The sequence below is a fragment of the Crocuta crocuta genome, unplaced genomic scaffold (assembly GCF_008692635.1).
Source record: "Crocuta crocuta isolate KB4526 unplaced genomic scaffold, BGI_CrCroc_1.0 scaffold367, whole genome shotgun sequence".
Taxonomy (NCBI): Eukaryota; Metazoa; Chordata; class Mammalia; order Carnivora; family Hyaenidae; genus Crocuta; species Crocuta crocuta.
Genome location: NW_027527936.1, coordinates 1,075,766 through 1,081,765, shown reverse-complemented (window position 1 = coordinate 1,081,765; position 6,000 = coordinate 1,075,766).

The following is a 6,000-nucleotide window of genomic DNA, read 5'->3' as shown; positions in this document are numbered from 1 at the left end:
GGGGTGCAGTGGCTTCCCACCCTCCTCCCTCTCTCCCTCCCTCCCACCTGTTCCTGGCACCCCACCCTCAGCAGCTTCTTTCCCAGCCCCCAGCCCCTGCATCTCTCCCTGGTAACACTGCCGGAATGTTCCCACTCTGCCCAGACCCACCTGGGCGGGTCCCTTGCCGGCTCTGGGCCTCAGTTTTTCCATCTGTACAAGAAGAAGGGGGCAGGACTCCAGGATCTCCTGTAGTTCATCACTGTCACCACCAGCCATCAATGGAGCAAGTATTGATTGAGCGGAAGGGTGGTGGGGGAGAGCTCCCATTTGCAGGGCACCAGCTGTGTGCCAGGCCCCGCCCCGTCTGAGACAGAAAGCAGCCATTTGCCTGTGTGGAAGCTGAGGCTCAGAGAGACACAGGAACTCACTGAAGGATGCACAGCCCATGGGTGACCCCAGAACTGTCAGTGACCTGTCCTGTCTGCTGGCTGGCACCTGCCTACCGTGCACTGGGATCCCAGGGCCAGTGCTGCGGGCCGAGGGGAACTGTAGATGGCCTGACCCTTGTTCTCCAGGGCCCATCCCTGCCAAGGGTGGAGACTCCCAGACCTGTAAGGGTTCGGGTCTAGAAGTAGCTGGGACGTCAGTCCCAGGGCCAGGCCCAAGCCCATCATTGGCTATAGCAGCCCACCAGTGTGATCTCAGGGCAACCAAAGGTGCAGATTCTTTTGTTGGAGTGGGAAGCGGGTTTTAAGTCAGTGGTTTTCGGACTTTATTACCAATGGAATCCTCTTTATAGACAGAATTGTAAAGTAGCACCCCAACTTATAAAAAGTATTCAAGCAGAGATGTTCTGCTAGAATCGGGGTGAGGGGGGTGTCAAGGTTCCACCCACCCTCTTCCCTCTCTGCACTCCAAACCCTCCTGCCCCCCAGTTTTCTTACAGCTCTCAGGGCTGCCAGAGGACAAGGCAAAAGTCTCCACTGGCAATGTCTCAAAAAGGGAACAGGGGCGACTCAGGAAGGGGTGGAGACGTGCAGCCTATGATGCCTGCAAACCCCATGAATGAGGTCCGGGCCAAATGCTAAGCCTTGTCCAGGGTGCTTCGCCTGCATTGTCTTATTTCAGCACCTCCAACAACCCTGTGATGTAATGCTGCTTACACCCCATTTTACAGACAAGAAGACGGAGGGGCAGTGAAGAGACTCGTCTAATCTAGCTCTCTACCCCTGTGCTGTAGGGTGTGTGTGTGTGTGTGTGTGTGTAGGTGGGATGTGGGGATGGAGAAGAAGTTATGGAACAGAGGGGAGGAAGGGCAAGCTTGCCAAGGGGGACACCAGGGACCTTGAACGCTAAGCTGGAGAGTCCACTTTGGCCTTATAGGAAACAGTGTGGCCACAGGCTTGGCCTGGCCATGCTGCAGAGGCTGGGGCCCTGTAGGAGAGGGCTCAGGAGGGGTGGAGTTGGAGGGATTGGCACCCAAGGAGGCTGGCAGTGCCAGGGTCAGAAAGAACACTGAACTACAAGTCATGGCAGGACTTCCTGGCTCTACCTCTGGACCAGCTGGTAACCTTGGGCAAGTCACTCCACCTCTACCCCGCCTTGTCCAGCTATCAGGAGAACTGAACGCACAAAAGACACATCGTGCCCGGAGCTGTACACATGTGAACCATTCATCTTACCGCTCTTCGGGTATGTGTTCAGGGAGGCAGGGGAGATGCTGTGAGAAGCTCCGAGTCTTAGCAGCTCTGCTCAATCTGGGAAGGCTTCCTAGGAGGAGGGGCTTGGAGCGCGGGGTGGGGTGCTCCCGGGGGTAATGGCATCACAAGCATCATTTACCTCTAGGGCTCCACTCCACCGCGAGCAGAAGGAAGTGTAAAGATCGGGTCTCCTTCTGTTTTCCAGTGAGGCCAGAGAGAACAAGAGTCTTAGGCCACTTGGCAGGTGGGAGGTATTGGAAGGGCCAGAGGAGTTTCTATCCTCCCAGATCTCGGTGTGCCACTGAGCTGTCCCCAGCCCAGACCACGCAGGCCTTCAGGGCCAGTCAGCTCAGAGACGCAAGAAGTAGGGAGGGAGCCATGTCGCTGAGCTCAGTGAAAGTGAACCCCCATTGATCCTCAGGGCTGGAGGGGGGCCCACAAAGAGGAGACACTGAGGGAGAAGGGGGTGTGGAATTGAAAGTCAAAACCATCCCTTCTCTTGTGGCTTCCCCTCCACCTTCGGGTTCTTCCTTCTTGCCCCCCAACTCCTGGAAGACCACTGCAGAAGGCGCTGCGGGTGTGCTGGTAGACTCCGTGTTCCCCGTGAGAGCCCCTGGGACTGTGGAGTTGGTTGGAGACCGAGGAGGAGGGACGTTTGAGTTGCTGAGAGTGCAGTGGGAGAAACCTTCCCTGCTCCCTGCTTCCCTGGTGGGAGAAGCTTCGATGAGGGCTCAGGGAAGGAGATGATGTTAGCAGACAGGACTGCAGATGGAGTGGCAGAGAAGGGGGTCCAGGAAAGTGATAAGACTTGGTGAAGGAGATAGGGGTCCAGGGAGGAGAATGAGGGGTGGCTTAGAAGGGAGCCTGGGGGCTCGACGACAGGGGGCGAGGCCCAGAGGGTGGGACTTCCAGGTCGAACTTGATTGAACATGGATTAAAGTCCCTCTTCCTTAAAATATTAGATACATACAAGATAACTTCTGGGTAACTTACAAAAATATATCCAAACTCAAAAGCAAGAATAAGAAGTCTCTAAGGGCCGGAAATGAGAGGGCATCCCGGTGAGTAGGAGTATAGCTCCTCAGGCTATAGCTCTGAGGAGGCATTCAGCAGGACAGAGGAATAGCAAACCCTACCAGGGGCAGGCGCTACCGGAGGCTCCCTGCCTAATGCTGGGTCTGCAAAAGTGCTGCCTGTCGTAAACAGGACTAACATATCTCTGCCTGCTGGCCTCCTGGTCTTGGCTTTGGGTAGAAAAATCCCAAGCCAGGACACTAATATAAGAACTAGTTTGGGGCTGGTGCACATCCACATGGCTTGGGCAAATTCAGCAGAGAAATCAGCTCTAAGGGTGGATCTCAAAGTATGGTCAGGAAAATGTGCTGAAAATAACTATCTCAAGGATAAACTTCACAACACGTAAGAAAAAGTAAGTACAATATCTCGAGAGACGTCTCTCTCTCTCATGGGAGACTTCATACTTAAAGATCTAGAGATAACGGAGCAATCTGAAAGGAAGTGTAATATAGTTAAAATCCTCAAGAAGATAAGAGAAGGAATAGCATCTATAAAATAAGAACAGAAAGATAATCAAACCATGTAGCAGACACGGACAGAACTATCTAGAAATTTTAGAAATGAAAACTAAAGTCACTGACATTTAAAAAAAATCAATAGATGGGTTAGTAGAGTCAATGCAGCTGAAGAGAGAATTTGTGAATTAGACACTAGAGCCAAGGAAATCCTCCAGAACAAAGCACAGAACAATAAAGAGATTAAACGGCATGAAAGAGGCATCGAAGATTGAACAAGAAACCCCAGCATGTATTATCTCCAGAAAAAGATACTGGAAAGAGCGACTAAGATCTTACCAGAAATAAGCCATGAATTTCTAGATTGGAAAGGCTCAGACTGCCTAGTAAGATATCTTTAAAAACAAAACAAAACTGCATCTGGACACCTTTTAGCTAAAGTGTAGAATATCAAGAATAAAAAGGAAATTCTAAAAGCCACCAGAGAGAAAAGATAGCTTATCTACAAAGGTCCAATAATTGAACTGACAGTAAGCATCTCATCAGCAACAACAGATGCCAAAAGACAATGGAATAGTATCTTCAGAGTGCTGAGGGCAAATAATCGTGAAGTTAGAATTGCATGCGTCACCAAACCATCATTTAAATAAAGGGCAAAATAAAGACATTTGACACATATGAGATCTTAGAAAGCTTCTGTCTCAGAATTTCACTTGAAAGAGAGAGGCCCAGGGGCTTGGGGGAGGGTTTGGGAGCTGGAGAGGTGAGAGGGCTCCAGGCTGCAGAGGGGGACCGGACACTTTGGACCATCCCTCGTGGGAGGTCAGATGCCTCCTTACAGAGGCCGACAGATGCCGGAGCAGTGGGACAAAATCTAAGTCCTTACGGGGGGTGGGGGAGTGTGGGACCTCTCATTCTCTAGAGCAAAAAGGATCCTGCACAGAGGGGAGGAGACCAATGGGGCTGAGCTGGCTGGGACAGGAGGCTTCTTGAAGCATCTGGCTCTCGACCAGCTGGTGACCTCGGGTACTTTCTTAACCACTTTGAGCCTCTGTTTCTCACTTATAAAATGAGAATACCTACCTTATGAGGATGTGAAGATGAAATGAGATCATCTCTTAGGGATCGAGCTTAAATATAGTTTCCTACATAGAAATTTCTTTAAAGAATACTCTCCGTCGGATATCCCTGCCTTAGCATATTATCAGTGTTCAATAAAACAAACAGAACAGTTGTGAACAAGGGGAAAACAATAGCAAGAGCAAACGAGTAGAGGAGGGGATGCATGCGGGCGTCATGGCCGTTTTCAGGGGAGGGCTTATATTCATTCACTCTTCATCAGTCACTCGTATCGTCTTGGTCTCAGGCCCTGTACTGGGCTCTGGAGATGCAGGGGGGACTCTGAACTGGAGGAGGACCATCTGTGAAGAAGACAGCCAAATCCAGAAAATTCCAACAGAGCGACAGGGGATTTCTGCTACTGTCTCTCCCTCTCTCTTATTCCCATCCATCCTCTCCCTCTGCCCCCAACCCAATATAAGCTCCACAGTAGCACAAACCTCATCTGGCTAATTGTCAGCTGTTTTTACAACGTCCAAAACAATTTCGGACACACAGAAAGTGCCCAGGAAGTATTGTTGAATGACGGTGAATACGAGCGCAAACCGTATTGGCTGTAGATGTTGCCGTGGGAGCACGGAAGAGGGCTTTGCTGACTCTGCCCCAGGAGTTAGAAGTTTCCCGGCGAGGGCCATTTAAACTGGGCCTCGATGGTATAGGAGATCAGTAAGTGGAAAAGGATGTAAAAGAACATTCCAGGTATTGGGGGCCGGTACATTCGGAAAACGTGGAGGTGAGGTCAGGGACCAGTGGGCAACTAAGTGCACAGAGAGGAGAGAGGACAGTGCAAAGACACAACCCTAGGGAGAGAAGAAGAGCCTTGAATGAACTTGGGTTGCCAGAAAGTCCTTGTTAAAATCTGAGAACTGGGGTCACTGGCTCAGTCAGTAGAGAATGTGACTCTTGACCTTAGGGTCATGAGTTTGAGCCCCATGTTGGGTGAAAAGATTACTTTAAAAAATAAATAAAATCTGAGAAGCTACCCTGATGTAATACTTGGACAATGTTTGCAGCCCTCAGTTGCCCTAGAGATGCCCCTGCCTTCAAAAGTGAAGGGTCCTGGCAGGGATGGGATGGGGTTAAGAACTTAGGACCCACTGAAAACAGGGACAGTCATAGCCCCTTGCAGTTCCTAGAACTGCCTCAAGTCGGGATAAGGGTGGGTGAGACAGGCGCCTTCCTGAGGCTTGGGGAAGTGCTGCGTGCTGCCCCCTTGTGGCCTCAGCAGAATTTGACAGCAAGGAGGCCGGCCAGGGGTCTTCACAATCCCAGGGGCCCCCAGGCTCTGGCATCAGCCTCCGAGAGCCATCAGCTGGCCACACACCAGATCCAACTGTTTTATTTACTCCACACTCAAGACTGGGCCAATGGCTTGGAGGAGGTAGAGCAAAAGGAGACTGTTCACGTTTAGTAAAGTCTTGTTGCACGCACACCACCGCCACCAGCAGCACCGCCACCTTTGGCCAGAAAGCCACTGTGTATGCACAAGGGGTCCGGGGACCACTGTTTCGGCTTCAGCTCCACCCCTATTCATGGAGTGACCTTGGGCAAGTCACTGCACCTTGCTAGGCCTCCCACATCTGCATCTGTTAACACGGGAGTCATGATCCCTCTTCCTGTCTCCCCTGCAGGGGTCACCGTGAAGATCATCGGATGCTGCAAATGCT